The 18,680-nt window shown below is 43.7% G+C and overlaps 1 pseudogene across 1 annotated transcript; it reads left to right on the top strand.

Annotated features, from left to right (window-relative positions):
• Nucleotides 1-10,963: 10,963 nt before the first annotated feature.
• LOC147959476 (protein WALLS ARE THIN 1 pseudogene) lies at nt 10,964-12,621 on the top strand (annotated as a pseudogene). The gene is made up of 3 exons (XR_015609894.1): nt 10,964-11,016; nt 11,156-11,884; nt 12,059-12,621. The product of XR_015609894.1 is annotated as a protein WALLS ARE THIN 1 pseudogene (transcript).
• Nucleotides 12,622-18,680: the final 6,059 nt, after the last annotated feature.

Below are 18,680 nucleotides of genomic sequence, written 5' to 3'. Positions count from 1 at the left end.
CTGGTACACAGCATTGCATACATGATAGAGCCTATGGCTGACGCATAGGGAACATCTTTCATTTTCTCTCTATCTTCTGCAGTGGTCGGGCATTGAGTCTGACTCAACTTCACACCTTGTAACACAGGCAAGAACCCTTTCTTTGCTTGATCTATTTTGAACTTCTTCAAAATCTTGTCAAGGTATGTGCTTTGTGAAAGTCCAATTAAGCGTCTTGATCTATCTCTATAGATCTTTATGCCTAATATGTAAGCAGCTTCACCGAGGTCTTTCATTGAAAAACTCTTATTCAAGTATCCCTTTATGCTATCCAGAAATTCTATATCATTTCCAATCAGTAATATGTCATCCACATATAATATCAGAAATGCTACAGAGCTCCACTCACTTTCTTGTAAATACAGGCTTCTCCAAAGGTCTGTATAAAACCAAATGCTTTGATCACACTATCAAAGCGTTTATTCCAACTCCGAGAGGCTTGCACCAGTCCATAAATGGATCGCTGGAGCTTGCACACTTTGTTAGCTCCCTTTGGATTGACAAAACCTTCCGGTTGCATCATATACAACTCTTCTTCCAGAAATCCATTCAGGAATGCAGTTTTGACATCCATCTGCCAAATTTCATAATCATAAAATGCGGCAATTGCTAACATGATTCGGACAGACTTAAGCATCGCTACGGGTGAGAAGGTCTCATCGTAGTCAACCCCTTGAACTTGTCGAAAACCTTTTGCGACAAGTCGAGCTTTGTAGACAGTAATATTACCGTCAGCGTCAGTCTTCTTCTTGAAGATCCATTTATTCTCAATTGCTTGCCGATCATCGGGCAAGTCAACCAAAGTCCATACTTTGTTCTCATACATGAATCCCATCTCAGATTTCATGGCTTCAAGCCATTTTTCGGAATCTGGGCTCACCATCACTTCTTCATAGTTCGTAGGTTCATCATGATCTAGTAGCATGACTTCCAGAACAGGATTACCGTACCACTCTGGTGCGGATCTTACTCTGGTTGATCTATGAGGTTCAGCAGTATCTTGTTCTGAAGTTTCATGATCATTATCATTAGCTTCCTCACTAATTGGTGTAGGTGTCGCAGAAACAGGTTTCTGTGATGTACTACTTTCCAATAAGGGAGCAGGTACAGTTACCTCGTCAAGTTCTACTTTCCTCCCACTCACTTCTTTCGAGAGAAACTCCTTCTCTAGAAAGGATCCATTCTTAGCAACGAATGTCTTGCCTTCGGATCTGTGATAGAAGGTGTACCCAACAGTCTCCTTTGGGTATCCTATGAAGACACATTTCTCCGATTTGGGTTCGAGCTTATCAGGTTGAAGCTTTTTCACATAAGCATCGCAGCCCCAAACTTTAAGAAATGACAACTTTGGTTTCTTGCCAAACCATAGTTCATAAGGTGTCGTCTCAACGGATTTTGATGGTGCCCTATTTAACATGAATGCGGCCGTCTCTAAAGCATAACCCCAAAATGATAGCGGTAAATTTGTAAGAGACATCATAGATCGCACCATATCAAGTAAAGTACGATTACGACGTTCGGACACACCATTACGCTGAGGTGTTCCGGGTAGCGTGAGTTGCGAAACTATTCCGCATTGTTTCAGATGTAGACCAAACTCGTAACTCAAATATTCTCCTCCACGATCAAATCGCAGAAACTTTATTTTCTTGTTACGATGATTTTCAACTTCACTCTGAAATTCTTTGAACTTTTCAAATGTTTCAGACTTATGCTTCATTAAGTAGATATACCCATATCTGCTTAAATCATCTGTGAAGGTGAGAAAATAACGATATCCGCCACGAGCCTCAACATTCATCGGACCACATACATCTGTATGTATGATTTCCAACAAATCTGTTGCTCTCTCCATTGTACCGGAGAACGGTGTTTTAGTCATCTTGCCCATAAGGCACGGTTCGCAAGTACCAAGTGATTCATAATCAAGAGGTTCCAAAAGTCCATCGGTATGGAGTTTCTTCATGCACTTTACACCGATATGACCTAAACGGCAGTGCCACAAATAAGTTGCACTATCATTATCAACTCTACATCTTTTTGCTTCAACATTATGAATATGTGTGTTACCACTATCAAGATTCATCAAAAATAGACCACTCTTCAAAGGTGCATGACCATAAAAGATATTACTCATATAAATAGAACAACCATTATTCTCTGATTTAAATGAATAACCGTCTCGCATTAAACAAGATCCAGATATAATGTTCATGCTCAACGCTGGCACCAAATAACAATTATTTAGGTCTAATATTAATCCCGAAGGTAGATGTAGAGGTAGCATGCTGACCGCGATCACATCGACTTTAGAACCATTTCCCACGCGCATCGTCACCTCGTCCTTTGCCAGTGTTCGCTTAATCCGTAGTCCCTGTTTCGAGTTGCAAATATTAGCAACAGAACCAGTATCAAATACCCAGGTGCTACTGCGAGCTCTAGTAAGGTACACATCAATAACATGTATATCACATATACCTTTGTTCACCTTGCCATCCTTCTTATCCGCCAAATACTTGGGGCAGTTCCGCTTCTAGTGAACAGTCTGCTTGCAGTAGAAGCACTCAGTTTCAGGCTTAGGTCCAGACTTGGGTATCCTCTCCTGATCAGCAACTTGCTTGCTTTTCTTTTTAAAGTTCCCCTTCTTCTTTCCTTTGCCCTTTTTCTTGAAACTAGTGGTCTTGTTGACCATCAACACTTGATGCTCCTTCTTGATTTCTACATCCGCAGCTTTCAGCATTGTGAAGAGCTCAGGAATAGTCTTATTCATCCCTTGCATATTATAGTTCATCACAAAGCTCTTGTAGCTTGGTGGCAGTGATTGGAGAATTCTGTCAATGACGCAATCATCTTGAAGATTAACTCCCATCTGAATCAAGTGATTATTATACCCAGACATTTTGAGTATATGCTCACTGACAGAACTGTTCTCCTCCATCTTGCAGCTATAGAACTTATTGAAGACTTCATATCTCTCAATCCGGGCATTTGCTTGAAATATTAACTTCAACTCCTGGAACATCTCATATGCTCCATGACGTTCAAAACGTCGTTGAAGTCCCGATTCTAAGCCGTAAAGCATGGCACACTGAACTATCGAGTAGTCATCAACTTTGCTCTGCCAGACATTCATAACATCTGGTGTTGCTCCAGCAGCAGGCCTGGCACCCAGCGGTGCTTCCAGGACTTAATTCTTCTGTGCAGCAATGAGGATAATCCTCAAGTTACGGACCCAGTCCGTGTAATTGCTACCATCATCTTTCAACTTTGCTTTCTCAAGGAACGCATTAAAATTTAACGGAACAACAGCACGGGCCATTTATATACAATTAACATAAACAAGCAAGATACTATCAGGGACTAAGTTCATGATAAATTTAAGTTCAATTAATCATATTACTCAAGAACTCCCACTTAGATAGACATCCCTCTAATCATCTAAGTTATCACATGATCCAAATCAACTAAACCATAAGCGATCATCACGTGAAATGGAGTAGTTTTTAATGGTGAACATCGCTATGTTGATCATATCTACTATATGATTCACGCTCGATCTTTCAATCTCAGTGTTCCGAGGCCATATCTGCATATGCTAGGCTCGTCAAGTTTAACCTGAGTATTCTGCGTGTGCAAAACTAGCTTGCACCCGTTGTAGATGGACGTAGAGCTTATCACACCCGATCATCACGTGGTGTCTGGGCACGACGAACTTTGGCAACGGTGCATACTCAGGGAGAACACTTTTATCTTGAAATTTAGTGAGAGATCATCTTATAATGCTACCGTCAATCAAAGCAACATAAGATGCATAAAAGATAAACATCACATGCAATCAATATAAGTGATATGATATGGCCATCATCATCTTGTGCTTGTGATCTCCATCCTTGAAGCACCATCGTGATCACCATCGTCACCGGCGCGACACCTTAATCTCCATCATAGCATCGTTGTCGTCTCGCCAATCTTATGCTTCTATGACTATCGCTACCGCTTAGTGATAAAGTAAAGCATTACTGGGCGATTACATTGCATACAATAAAGCGACAACCATATGGCTCCTGCCTGTTGCTGATAACTCGGTTACAAAACATGATCATCTCATACAATAAAATTTAGCATCATGTCTTGACCATATCACATCACAACATGCCCTGCAAAAACAAGTTAGACGTCCTCTACTTTGTTGCTGCAAGTTTTACGTGGCTGCTACGGGCTTAAGCAAGAACCATTCTTACCTACGCATCAAAACCACAACGATAGTTTGTCAAGTTGGTGCTGTTTTAACCTTCGCAAGGACTGGGCGTAGCCACACTCGGTTCAACTAAAGTTGGAGAAACTGTCACCCGCAAGCCACCTATGTGCAAAGCACGTCGGGAGAACCGGTCTCGCGTAAGCGTACGCGTAATGTCGGTCCGGGCCGCTTCGTCCAACAATACCGCCGAACCAAAGTATGACAAGCTGGTAAGCAGTATGACTTATATCGCCCACAACTCACTTGTGTTCTACTCGTGCATATAACATCAACATATAAAACCTAGGCTCGGATACCACTGTTGGGGAACGTAGTAATTTCAAAAAAATTCCTACGCACACGCAAGATCATGGTGATGCATAGCAACGAGAGGGGAGAGTGTGATCTACGTACCCTTGTAGATCGACAACGGAAGCGTTTGGTTGATGTAGTCGTACGTCTTCACGGCCCGACCGATCAAGCACCGAAACTACGGCACCTCCGAGTTCTAGCACACGTTCAGCTCGATGACGATCCCCGGACTCCGATCCAGCAAAGTGTCGGGGAAGAGTTCCGTCAGCACGACGGCGTGGTGACGATCTTGATGCACTATCGTCGCAGGGCTTCGCCTAAGCACCGCTACAATATTATCGAGGACTATGGTGGAAGGGGGCACCGCACACGGCTAAGAATATGATCACGTGGATCAACTTGTGTCTCTAGGGGTGCCCCCTGCCCCCGTATATAAAGGAGCAAGGGGAGGAGGCCGGCCGGCCCTATAGGCGCGCCAAGGAGGAGTCCTCCTCCTAGTAGGAGTAGGACTCCTACTAGGAGGGGGAAAGAAGTGGGGAGGGAGAGGGAAAGGGGGGCGCCGCCCCCCTCTCCTAGTCCAATTCGGACCAGGGGGGAGGAGGCGCGCGGCCCACCTTTGGCTGCCCCTCTCTCTCTCAACTAAGGCCCATATGGCCCATTACTTCTCCCGGGGGGGTTCCGGTAACCCTCCGGCTCTCCGGTTTTCTCCGAAATCACCCGGAACACTTCTGGTGTCCGAATATAGCCGTCCAATATATCAATCTTTATGTCTCGACCATTTCGAGACTCCTCGTCATGTTCGTGATCACATCCGGGACTCCGAACTAACTTCGGTACATCAAAACTCATAAACTCATAATTTAACTGTCATCGAAACCTTAAGCGTGCGGACCCTACGGGTTCGAGAACAATGTAGACATGACCGAGACACATCTCCGGTCAATAACCAATAGCGGAACCTGGATGCTCATATTGGCTCCTACATATTCTACGAAGATCTTTATCGGTCAGACCGCATAACAACATACGTTGTTCCCTTTGTCATCGGTATGTTACTTGCCCGAGATTCGATCGTCGGTATCCCATACCTAGTTCAATCTCGTTACCGGCAAGTCTCTTTACTCGTTCCGTAATACATCATCTCACAACTAACTCATTAGTTGCAATGCTTGCAAGGCTTATGTGATGTGCATTACCGAGAGGGCCCAGAGATACCTCTCCGACAATCGGAGTGACAAATCCTAATCTCGAAATACGCCAACCCAACATGTACCTTTGGAGACACCTATAGAGCTCCTTTATAATCACCCAGTTACGTTGTGACATTTGGTAGCACACAACGTGTTCCTCCGGCAAACGGGAGTTGCATAATCTCATAGTCATAGGAACATGTATAAGTCATGAAGAAAGCAATAGCAACATACTAAACGATCGGGTGCTAAGCTAATGGAATGGGTCATGTCAATCAGATCATTCATCTAATGATGTGATCCTGTTAATCAAATGACAACTCTTTGTCCATGGTTAGGAAACATAACCATCTTTGATTAACAGGCTAGTCTATTAGAGGCATACTAGTGACACTCTGTTTGTCTATGTATTCACACATGTATTATGTTTCTGGTTAATACAATTCTAGCATGAATAATAAAATTTTATCATGATATATAAGGAAATAAATAATAATTTTATTATTTCCTCTAGGGCATATTTCCTTCAGGGACGGCCTACATGGCCTCGGCAAGAGCCTTGCCGGGGCAACTTGCCCAACACCAGCAAGACTGCCACCCTTGAGCCTGAGAGTTATGACGCCATCGACAATGTCAAGACCAAGGCTCGGGAGCGCCTGCATGGTGGCATGCAGATCTTTGTGAAGCCCAAAGGCCTGCGAATCTAGATAGAAACCAGAAGACGAAGGCCCCCGGCAAGATCCTTGCCAGGGGCAGACGAAGCCCCCCTTGCCGGGGACGGCCCCGAGACCCCGGCAAGACCCTTGCCGGGGGCATCTACGGAGCAAGACTAGGCCCGCACCCGTCGGAGTTTCGCTGCCCCACATCCGTTCCGATGTGGTGGCCAGCCCGCCAACTAGGCGAGCGCATGCATGGCAGCATGCAGCTTCTAGGCCAACTAGCCAAGCACCTGCGTGGTGACATGTAGATCTTTGTGAAGGCCCTGCCACCGCACCAGCTCAGCAGCCAACCAGCGTGGCGCTGCAGGCCTCGCCAGATTGGACGCGCGTCAGAGCGAGGAGACGCGGCGATGGATGGGATGAGCTTCTCTACCATCCCTAATAAAGCAAGAGGGAACGTCGGCAGCGCATTAAATGAGGTTGTCCTACGGTGCCAGGCGATAGACTTCTACATTGTACATACTTTCCACCTCTAGTGTGTCACTGTGGCAACCCCTTTGACATTTGAAAGGAGGCCCAAGGCGTACTGAGGAAGGATTCAGACTTTTTGGACTAGGCTTGCACCGCAGCTAGTTCAAGAGCTCAAGAACACTAAATACACACAAAGCAGGACTAGAGTTTTATGCATCATTTGCGGCCCGAACCTGGGTAAAAATCCCCCCGCGTTGATCTTCTAGACCCGCTCTTTGCGCAGCCCCACGCCCCTCCAACCGTACAAGGGAATCCCCGAGGGATCCCATAGGTGTCGTTCCTGAGCCCCGACACCCGATGAAGGGAGGAGTGTGCATCGGTTGGCAAGTTTTCCTATAACCGGCGCCATAAGCGTTGTATAGGAAACTTCTTCCTGGGGGTACTTAGCAAGTCAACTCTCGGCCAGGTGGGCCGGAACGAGCACCCCCTTTGGCGGTTCCGTCCTGGGCCACCTCGGGCAGTCCATGACACATCCAAGGAAGATTCCACAAGACTTAGCATACAAGCCAAGGACTCCTCCACTAACATAACCAACTAGGACTTCTGTTATCCTAGGTCTCTGGTACATTATATAAACCGAGGCTAGGCTAGTCAATAGATCATTGCAATCTTACACAACAATCTCGTGGTAGACACATGTACCTGATACTATACCCTAATCAATAAACACAAGCAGGATGTACGATATTATCACAAATTTTTTTAATCTTAATGGAAGAGAATAAAAAGGCATAAATGGGCCAGCCGCGATGAAGGGAGGAGTGCGCGTCGGTTGGAAAATCTTCCTATAACTGCGCCTTAAGTGTTGTATAGGAAACGTCTTCCTAGGAGTACTTACCATGTCAACTCCCGGCCAGGTGGGCCAGACCGAGCAGCCCCATTGTCGGTTCCATCCTGGGCCACTTGGGGCAGCCCATGACACATTCAAGGAAGATTCCACAAGACTTGACATACAAGACAAGGACACCTTCTCCACTGACATAGCCAACTAGGACTCCCTGTTATCCTAGGTCTCCGGTACATTATATAAACCGATGCCAGACTAGTCAATAGATCATTGCAATCTTACACGACAATCTCATGGTAGACACATGTACTCGATACTATACCCCAATCAATAAACACAAGCAGGATGTAGGATATTATCTCATTGAGAGAGCTCAGACCTGGGTAAAACCTCGCATTTACTGTTACCATCATGTCAAGACTACTAGCTCGGGATCCCCTACCTGTGATCTGCTAGATTTGATGCAATCAACGATGCAACTAGATGTTGGTTTATGCTTCTGCGTAATTCACCCATGTCAGCTGCTAGATGCCTATGATGCGCGTGTTTTGTTCTTTGTAAGCTGCATTTGTGTTTTGATGACCATACTGTAGTTCATTATTTCATCAACAGTTAGATTTGGCTTAGTGTAAAATAGGTTAAACAGCCAATGTCATGAATTTGGTGTAACTAAATCTTTTATGGTAAATGCTCCATGGAAATACTAAAAAATTAAACCCGTCGACATCCCAGTCTTGCTCAGGGATGGTAGTGTGCTCATAGTTTAAATCACCGTATATGTAAAGTTGCCATATCAAAAATTATTTGAACAAAGGGCAATTTTCTCTTGTGTAGCATGGCGAATCTTAAATTTGCCTTATTTTGAAATAATTTTCCCTAAATTTTCCATGTTTCCATGGCATATTACTAATTTTGCCATCTTTTTTTAAAGAAATAAATTTATTAAATTTGCCATGCGCCCATGGCAATTTGCTAAAATTTTCCATTTATCAAAGAATAAGTCTCCGTAGATCTGCGCCGTGTGGCCATTTGACAAATGTCTAAAGCTTGTCTTGTTTTTCAAAGATTTTTTTTCAAATTTTTCCATGGAGGCCATTTGACAAATGTCTAAAGCTTGTCTTGTTTTTCAAAGATTTTTTTAAAAATTTTGCCATGTATCCATGGCAAATTCCAAACTTTGTCATCCTTTTCAAAGGAACAAATCCATAGCCTTTCATGTGCCTATTACTATTTCCCCGTAAAGTTGCCATGTGTTTTTTAGAGAGAAAAATGCCTACACTTTGCCATATGCCCATGAAAAATCCCTAAATATTTTTATACTTTCAAAGAACAAAATTCCTAACTTTGCCATGTGCCCATTACATATTCCAAAAAGTTGCCATGTTTTTAGAGAGCATTTGTTTCTTAAAAGTCCCATGTGTAATTTTATTATAGGTGGCATACAATTATGTTGTTTTAGGCCATGACAATTCTATTAATTAGACCATGGTGGTTTTTAAGGTAGCATGGTAATTTCACTAAATTTCATACCATGACAATTTGTTTAATTATACTACGGCAAATTTCTTAATTAGACCATGGTAGTTTTATTGTAGGTAGCATGGCAAAATTTTACACACCACGGCAAATTATAGTTTTTGGTAAATTCTTTTTTACATGCGATGGAAAATTGCATTTCGATATTCGAAGGCAAAATTATTTTTACATATATTTTTCACAGTTTTTATTAATATTTTCCATTATGTTTTTTATAGAAACAAATATTTTTTGTAAATTTGCTATGTGATTATGACTACAACTTATTTATCAAAAATTTCCTTGCTCTACAGAAACAATTTCCCCTCAATTGCCATATTTTACTTTTCCATGACCATCCCCAGTTTGTACATCCATTTTTAACTTCAACTTTCTGGCCATGGCAAATTGCATTCCTGGACCTTGGCTACTTTACATCCATGGCAAAAATAAATAAATAATAAGAAAATTCCATTGCTATACCATGGCAAAGTGTAAGTGCTCACTAGTTTTTTAGTCCCAGATAATGACAAAAAAAATATACTCAATTGCCATGAAGTGTAATTTTTTCCACATCATGGCAGATTATGAACTTGCTGTAGTATAACTTTTTTTGCAAGCATGTTATTTTTTTCCTGCTTTAGGTATAATACACTTTAATTTTCTAAAATATGTGGCAGTTTATTTGTAGAGTATGGCAAGTTTTCTTATCATGTAGTTGTACTTGTATAGGTTTCCTTGATTATTTTTAGGAGTATTTTTTGGCCCAATGCATTTTCTGCGTTTTTTCTTGTTTTATCTGTTATTTCTTGGAAGAGATTCAAGCAGTTTTGGTCCAGATAAATTGTTCGCGCTGGAAGGTATATTATATACTTCCTCCGTTCCTAAATATAAGTCTTTTTGGACATTTCAAATAAAATACGACATACGGATGTATGTAGACATATTTTAGAGTGTAGATTCACTCATTTTGCTTCGTATGTAGTCACCTGATGGAATTTCTAGAAAGACTCATATTTAGGAACGAAGGGAGTACTAGCGAAAGAAATATTCTCTTTGTCCCAAAATAAGGGACAGAGGGAGTAGTTCCCTGGCTTCTACAGTTCTAGCTGAGTCCTGCAATTTTCATCTTTTTCTCAATTGTTTGTTCTTGGACAAGATAAAGGCCACCCATTGTTCTATAAAAGTTTTGCAATTGACGCCGCAAAAAAAAAGTCTTGCAACTAGTTCTTCCGGTTCAAGAAATATAGCCGCGAAAGCTCTGCTAAACAAACCCAGCAGCGGTTTTCCCGCCAAAGAAAAAGGCCAACAGCATTTGATGTTTAGCAAGTAGTACTCGCTGGCTAGAGAAGAACTCGAGTGATTCAACCTTGCAGCACGCACAAAGCTATAGCGTGCTAAAGCGTGCGCGTATTTCAAGAGAGTAGTACATTTTATATTTTTCTGAAGGTGAGGTAGTACATATTGGTCGACCGATAGAGATGGCCTATGCATAAAGTTCCTCTCCCACCCTCGCTCACTTCACTGGCAGACCAATACTGTCCAAGTCCAAGTGGAGTGTCTATATAGCAAGAGACCCCTGGCTGCACTCCTCACTCGCCTCATCCCTGGCCCAGGCCTTCCACTTAGCCTTCCTCTCTCGTCTCTCAGCATCAGAGAGAGAGAGAGAGCAACAGAGGAAAGCAGGGCAGCCATGGCGAACACGGTGGATGCTCGTCGGGTGTGCGGGATGCCGGATGTTGACGTGTAATGTGTTGTCTAGTCTTTTTCTTCGGATCGGTCTTTTGGTTGCATTGGCCAGAGCATGCACTTCTACATGGTTTAGAGCCAAAAGGTCTTGAGTTTAAGACCCGGCTGGTGCAATTAAATTGCAACCCACTTACAGTCCACGTTTAGGCCTGAGGAAGCCGCTGCCTAATCTCTTCCTTCAAATTGGTTTTTTGATTGCATTAGCTAGAGCATGCACTTCTACATCAAAGAAGGCGCAACTCCATGTGGCGATGCTGGCGGTGCAGTTCGGATACGCCGGCTTCCACATGGTGTCACGTCTGGCGCTCAACATGGGCATCAGCAAGCTCGTCTTCCCCGTGTACCGCAACATCATAGCAGGGCTTCTGCCTGTTGGGCCTGGACAACACGTCGCCGACGTTCGCCTCCGCCATCCAGAACTCCATGCCGGCCATCACCTTCGCCATGGCCGCCGCGCTCCGGATCGAGAAGGTGCGGCTCGACCGGCACAACGGCGTGGCCAAGGTGGTGGGCACGCTGGCGTGCGTGGCGGGCGCATCGGTGATCATGTTGTACAAGGGCCCAACCATCTTCGGCCCTGCCGGCGCCGGCGACGATAAGTCGTTGCAGGTGCCGTTTTTGGTAGCGGTGGCCGGGGAGGGGAAGAACTGGACGCTGGGGTGCGTGTACCTTATCGGGCACTGCCTGTCGTGGTCCGGCTGGCTGGTGCTGCAGGCACCGGTGCTTAAGAAGTACCTCGCGAGGCTGTCAGTCACCTCCTACACCTGCTTCTTCGGTGTCATCCAGTTCCTCGTCATCGCCGCCTAGGGACGCCGGCGCGTGGGTTTTCCACTTCGGCTCGGAAATCTTCACCATCCTCTACGCCGTAAGCAGCGCATCCTAACTAAGTCACACTTAATTAGTGGAAGCCATGATGATCCATGCCTCGGATCTTAAGCTGCCTGCTTTTGACTCTCAAAGAGATATGGAAATGATTATGTTGGCCTATGCATATATCGCGAGCTAGCAGCTGACATGGCAAATGAAAACGGTGATGCAGGGCTTCATCGCGTCCGGCGTGGCGTTCGCCGTGCAGATCTGGTGCATCGACCACGGGGGGGCGGTGTTCGTGGCGGTGTACCAGCCTGTGCAGACGCTCGTCGTCGCCATCATGGCCTCCATCACCCTCGGAGAGAAGTTCTACCTCGGCGGGATCATCGGCGCCGCGCTCATCATCACCGGGCTCTACCTTGTGCTCTGGGGCAAGAGCGAGGAGAGGTCGCGCAACGGCAAGGAGGCGGTGGCCATGGCCGCGGCGTCCGCAGCTTCCTCCGGCGGCGAGCGCGAGGTCCGGAGCGCCAAGCTGGGCTCCTCCATCACCCAGCCTCTCCTGCCGCCTTCCTCAACCACCTCCGACAACGTCTGAAACTTAGTTGCTTGCTATCCGTTCTCAACGATCGACTGAGAGTAATTTTCCTGTTTAAATTCAGGCGTGCGTGCATGCATGCATGTGTATGGTGTGGTGAGCGAGTATTCAGACGGATTTGATTAAAACTAGCTAGGATTGTTTGGATCGTGCTTGATTATGGTGTGTGCACTAAGGCTTATTAATTGGATAAAAAACGTGTGATTGATGTATTGGTTTGGGTATCCTATCTACTAATTACTACTCCCTCCATTTTTATATGCACGACCACAAACTCAGATTAAGATCCGAGAGTCAAAAACATTTCATTACCCTGTCATAATAATTAAATTTCGGCATAGCATTTGAACAACATACACAATACTATGGATAACAGTACAAAAACTGGGTTTCGTCTTTAGCGAGCCACCATAGAGATCCGCAAAGCTGCATATTAGCAATGGAGTCGCGTCAAGCTCAGGTGAGAAGGTGATCTGTCATTTCTTTTTCTTTCGGTGGCTGCTATGATGATGCCGGAGGCAGGTGGGTGTTGGTGTCAAGCTCAGAAACGTTCTGTTGTCTTTTCAGTTTTGTCATGTTGGTTTTTATGTGACTTGTAATTTAATCTTTATGATATGAATGCAACACATATTACCATGCAAAAAAAAAATAGACATCACAGAATGTTTGTTTCAACACCCTCGAGGAAGGTTCCTCCTAGCAGCTACAAAGGGGTTGCAGATAGATTGTGCTACCACTCTTCCTCGACTTCAGGCCGATGTAGATATCATACAGGAACTTCCTAACATCCTTGTTCGTCAAGAGGCAGTTCTGGTTCAAGCAAAGCAAAACAAGGATCATGATGGACATATTCACCAAGTATCACTAAGAAAAATCATGCAGAATAACTATCACACGAGTTTCATGGGTAACCTAAAAATATGCCGAGCTCAGGACTACAAAAGACATAAGGAGGTTCAAAAATGTTGGACATCCATGGAGTTCATGCTAGTCAGGAATCAAAATCACCTCAAAGCATTTATGCTGAAAATATAAGAGGAAATCAAAGAGTTTAATTGTTGCTACAGTTTTCCAAAAATTCAGTATGCAACTTTTTTTCAAAATCGATGTTTTTTTTCAAATCCACAAACTTTTTCCAAATTTGTGATTTTTTTCCCAATATTGATGAACCTTTTTCAAATCCGTAAACTTTTTACAAATATGTGAACTTTTAAAAAACGGTGAACTTTTTCAAATCCCCGAACTTTTTCAAAATCGTGAACTTTTTTGAATTCGTGAACTTTTTTGAATTGTGATTTTTTTCAAATCCATTAACTTTTTTGAACTCATGAACTTTTTTTGATTTTTGAAAACTTTAATTGAATTTTGGATTTTTTTTTAAAAGTCAATGGTTGAGTGGCCAAATGGTCAAAAGTCAATAATTGACCGCGCGAACCAACCAGGTGGGTGCGCCCTGGAGAGCGACCAAGTGATCGTGGGATGGGCCGGCCCATGAATGCGGGGCGCCAATTGGCTCTGACGAGGAGCTGCCATTCTTTTCTAGGGAAGCTCCTATACACCGCCTTTTTAGGGGTGAACCACACCTTATTGATTGCTAGAAGCACGGTTTACAAGGATAACAAAAAGGTCGTGGGATAAACCCATCCACTAGTGGCGACCACCAGATAAAGAAGAAGAAAACTTAGCTAAACTGTGAGCATCAAAATTCAAACTACAACTTTTAAAAATAAATTCGCAACTCGAGAAATCTCTGGATTGGGCACGAATCTCCTTTATAATGGTGCTATACCTTCCTTCGATGCCATTCTTTATCTCCTCTACCACTGATTTGCAATCACATGCAATGACAACTCTGTCGAGTGATAGATCCAATGCAAGAGCCAAGGCTTCGCGGCACGCGAGTGCCTCCAAGGTCGTCGGGTCGTTTATGTCAGTAAAAACCATCCCCGAGGAGCCCAAGAACAGACCTGTATGGTCTCGGCACACTGTTGCAGCTGCCCCACTACTTCCGTCCCTTGATAGTCCCCCGTTAACCTGGATCTTTGTCATGCCTGGACTAGGAGCAATTCAGTGTTGCACAACTTGAGATGTAGCCGCCTGAGGTATGGCATGTGTTGTTGATCTTGTAGGTGTATGTATAGTTTCAAGTTCAGATATAAAACTGTCGATGAAAGCACGTGTTGCACGCAGACTTTACAAAATACCCTCGTGAATCGCTTTTCGTCGCGCTGGCCCAGATGGCCCATAGGGTAACAACCAGCTTGATCAAGCTTGCATGTGGAAGTTCATCAATCAGTGCAAATAACCATAGCTTGGCATCTGGCTCCAATGACGCTTGTACATAATGAGCCACATCCTCGTCAACTAGTGCACATACACGACACGCTATAGAACACTCTATAATAGAATGGCACCATGAGTCCGGCATCTCGCATAACTGGCATTTGTCGACCTCGGTCATGTTCTTTCTATGGCGAATATCCTCTATCGGAATAGAGTGCTTCACTAATCTTCATAGAAAATTTCGGATCTTCCCTGGCACTTGGATCGATCATAACGACGTCCAAGCCTTAGCTTGAGTTTCAAAATTAGAACTTCCTGCATTACCCTCAAGTCAATCTTCTCTCCACCTTTTAATATCAACCAACATGCGATAAGCTGATCGCACAGTGAATATCCATTTCTTTTCAAGTTCCAAGCCCAAAAACCATCCATCCGTCTAGTGCATAAAGAAATGCTCAAAATAGCACTAGTCTTTGTTGCCAAGAACGTTTGGTCTAGTACCTCTCTCTTCCAACTCGCACTTGTATTATCAATAAGGTCACTTACCAACACAGGAGGGTTAGCTGAAAGACACACTATTGGCCTCATGGTATTATTTCTTGGTATCCAATTATCTCCCAGATCCTTGTTGTGGAGCCATCTTCAATTCACTGTATCAATCCTTGACAAAGAACGTCGCGCCCTTCCAATATGGCGTGCCACACTTGTGATGGTTGGCTGCCTAACTCTGCGGAGAGGATAGTTTCATTAGGAAAATAAATTGCCTTCAACATACGCACACAAAGTGAGTCTGGATGTTGTAGTATCCTCCATGACTATCTTGCTATAAGAGACAAATTAAAAAGCTCAAAATCTCGAAAGCTGAGTCCTCCCATGAATTTTGGTTGAGTCATTGTTTTCCATGCAACCCAAGTAGGCTTTTTCTCCTTCTTTGCTCCCCCATCAAAATTGCCTAATAAGTTTGTTTAGATGCTCCCAAAGGCCCCTTGGCAATTTAAAGCAAGACATAGAATAAACTGGCACTGCTTGTGCAACAGATTTCATCAGTACCTCCTTACTCGCTGACGATAACGTTTTCTCAATCCATCCCTTCACCTTGCTCCACAACCTGTCCTTCAAGTACTTGAATGCTCCAAATTTTTAAATACCTACATCTGATGGCATGCCTAGATACTTATCATTCAAAGTCTCATTGGGAACATTCAGAATTCCTTTGATTTCATCTTTGACATTAGCCGGACAACCTTTACTAAAGAAGATAGTTGATTTAGCCGGATTGATTGTTTGACCTGAAGCTTGACAATATGATTCCAACAGGTTTGACACCTATGTCACCCCCTCACCATTTGCTTTGAACAACAACAGGCTATCATCTGTGAATAAGAGGTGATTGACAGGCGGTGCCGAGGGTGCCACTTGTATCCCACCCAGTTGAGATGACTCGCTTAAATTTTTCAATAGGCCTGAAAGGCCCTCCTCTGCCAACAAAGACAGGTAAGGGGGGATTGGATCTCCCTGACAGATACCTCTGCTAGGTATGAATTCCTCTAGCTTCTTACCATTAAAAGGGACAGAATATGAAACTGAGCTAACAAGATTCATAATAATATAAACCCATATGTGAGAGAAGCCCATCTTCGGCATTATAGCTCTTAGATAATCCCATTCGACCATGTCATACGCTTTCATCATGTTCAGGTTGAGGGCACAAGGCGGTGCTTAACCGCTCTATTCCACTTCATAAAGTGCAAACATTCATATGCTACAACTATGTTATCTGTGATCAGACGCTCAGGTACGAAAGGAGACTGTTCTGCCGATATGATCTCCGGAAGTACCACTTTCAAACGGTTAGCTATAACTTTGGAAGCTATCTTATAGAGGACATTACACAAGCTAATGGGGCGAAACTATGAAAGGAGCACCGGACTTTTTACCTTTGGAATCAAGACCAAATATGTTTGATTTATACCTTCCCCACTTTCTTGGCCTTCGACAATTTTCAGCACAGCCAAAGTAACCCCAGCTTCACAGACCGCCCAATGTTTTTGAAAGAAGTGCGCACGAAACCCATCAGGCCCCAGCGATTTAATAGGAAACATTTGATATAGGGTTGTTTTCACCTCCTCCTCAGTATATGCCACGCCAAGCAATCTGCGCATGTCATTAGTAATCTTAGCAGAAACCGCATCCAAAACTGCTTGCATGTTGGTGCAACCCTCCGACGTATACAACGTCTCATAAAAATCCGTCGTCATTGATTCCAACTCATCCACATCCTCTGTAACTTGTCCATCCGGCCATGCTAGAGCTTTAATGCGGTTCTTCTTCCGTCGCATCGACGCTCGCCGCTGAAAATATTGTGTATTTTTAGTCCCGTACGTGAGCCAGTCCACCCTTGATCTCTGCCTGTACAGAATCTGTTCTCTTTCATACATCTCTACTAGTCGGTCTGTAACTTTAATTTGTAAGTGACTAGGGCCAGTCCTTCCTGGAACGTTTTTTAGAGCTTTGACTTGGCAAACGAAGCTGTTTGATTTGTCTTCTAACACTCCCAAAAATGTATCTGTCCCAGCTACGGAGATGCTTCCCTAAATCCTTCAGCTTCTCCTGCAACTCTACTGTCGATGCACCTTTTGGCCTGCTGCTCCATGTGCTTTCCACAAAAGTGTTCAACTCAGGGTGTCGTTTCCACATTAGTTCATACCTGAAGCTTTTTGGCCGTCGTTCGTCAGCATTGTGCATAAACTTTAATACTATTGGGCCGTGATCAGGGCACACCGTTGTTACAACGCAAAAAATCCAAAGAAAATGACAGCACTCCTCAGTATATGCCACGCCAAGCAATCTGCACATGTCATTAGTAATCTTAGCAGGAACCGCATCCAAAACTGCTTGCATGTTGGTGCAACCCTCCAACGTATACAACGTCTCATAAAAATCCGTCGTCATTGATTCCAACTCATCCACATCCTCTGTAACTTTTCCATCCGGCCATGCTAGAGCTTTAATGCGGTTCTTCTTCCGTCGCATCGACGCTCGCCGCTGAAAATATTGTGTATTTTTAGTCCCATACGTGAGCCAGTCCACCCTTGATCTCTGCCTGTACAGAATCTGTTCTCTTTCATACATCTCTACTAGTCGGTCTGTAACTTTAATTTGTAAGTGACTAGGGCCAGTCCTTCCTGAAACGTTTTTTAGAGCTTTGACTTGGCAAACGAAGCTGTTTGATTTCTCTTCTAACACTCCCAAAAGTGTATCTGTCCCAGCTATGGAGATGCTTCCCTAAATCCTTCAGCTTCTCCTGCAACTCTACTGTCGATGCACCTTTTGGCCTGCTGCTCCATGTGCTTTCCACAAAAGTGTTCAACTCAGGGTGTCGTTTCCACATTAGTTCATACCTGAAGCTTTTTGGCCGTCGTTCCTCAGCATTGTGCATAAACTTTAATACTATTGGGCTGTGATCAGGGCTCACCGTTGTTACAACGCAAAAAATCCAAAGAAAATGACAGCATTAGGAGGAATCGAACATGTGCCCTCGCGAATCTAACACATACAGCTAGCCACTTGAGCTGTAGACGCCAGATGGTGAAAGGATAACATGAAACTTTAAGAACAGACAATAGAATAATGTATTTAAAAGTCAAACATTTTTAAAATTTCCAGCACATTTTGAAAAACGTGAATATTTTTCAAAATTCCTGAACATGCTTTGAAAACCTGAACATTTTCTGAATAGGTGAGCAAAATTTGAAAACGGGGACAATGTTTTAGATTCAGAACAAAAAATTTAAACTGAGAACAATTGGAAAATCCTACACAAAATTGGCGAACATTTTCATTTAGATGAACAAAATATTGAAATGGGAACTTTTATCTAAACTCATTTTCTGAAAACGCGAACATTTTTTGAATTTGTAAAAAAAAATCAAAATGGAAATAACTTTCGAAATACATGAACAAAATTCAAAAA

The sequence above is a fragment of the Triticum urartu genome, chromosome 7A (assembly GCF_056163025.1).
Source record: "Triticum urartu cultivar PI428250 chromosome 7A, HENAU_Tu73, whole genome shotgun sequence".
NCBI lineage: Eukaryota > Viridiplantae > Streptophyta > Magnoliopsida > Poales > Poaceae > Triticum > Triticum urartu.
Note: the sequence above shows the minus strand (reverse complement) of the source record. Positions and strands in the feature narration are given on the sequence as shown.